Source organism: Cyprinus carpio, chromosome A6 (assembly GCF_018340385.1).
Source record: "Cyprinus carpio isolate SPL01 chromosome A6, ASM1834038v1, whole genome shotgun sequence".
NCBI classification, from domain to species: domain Eukaryota; kingdom Metazoa; phylum Chordata; class Actinopteri; order Cypriniformes; family Cyprinidae; genus Cyprinus; species Cyprinus carpio.
This window is the reverse complement of record NC_056577.1, coordinates 31,484,940-31,485,273: the sequence shown is the minus strand read 5'-3', so window position 1 is coordinate 31,485,273 and position 334 is coordinate 31,484,940.

Below are 334 nucleotides of genomic sequence, written 5' to 3'. Positions count from 1 at the left end.
TTGTTTAACATCAATATCGACCTCTACAATCATGTTGAGGACGGTTGGTGAGCAGCTAAACATGGGCCAGGGTCTGAAGATGGATTTCCTACTGGTTGAGTGAGAGCCCCCACTAACAGCTAGTGTTGGTGATGAAGGAGGAGGGGGAGAGCAGCCCAATTCTTACCATACAGTCAGCAAAAACGGGAGGAGGTATTCCTTCTTAGGCTGCGACGCGATTGCAGGTCTGAGCGGTAATCCATTCCACCAAATTTTATTCCGGCTCGAAGGGCCATTTGTACGATATCAGATGTTAATATATCCAAAGTTCATCAGAGGTGTAGAAACTTGATGG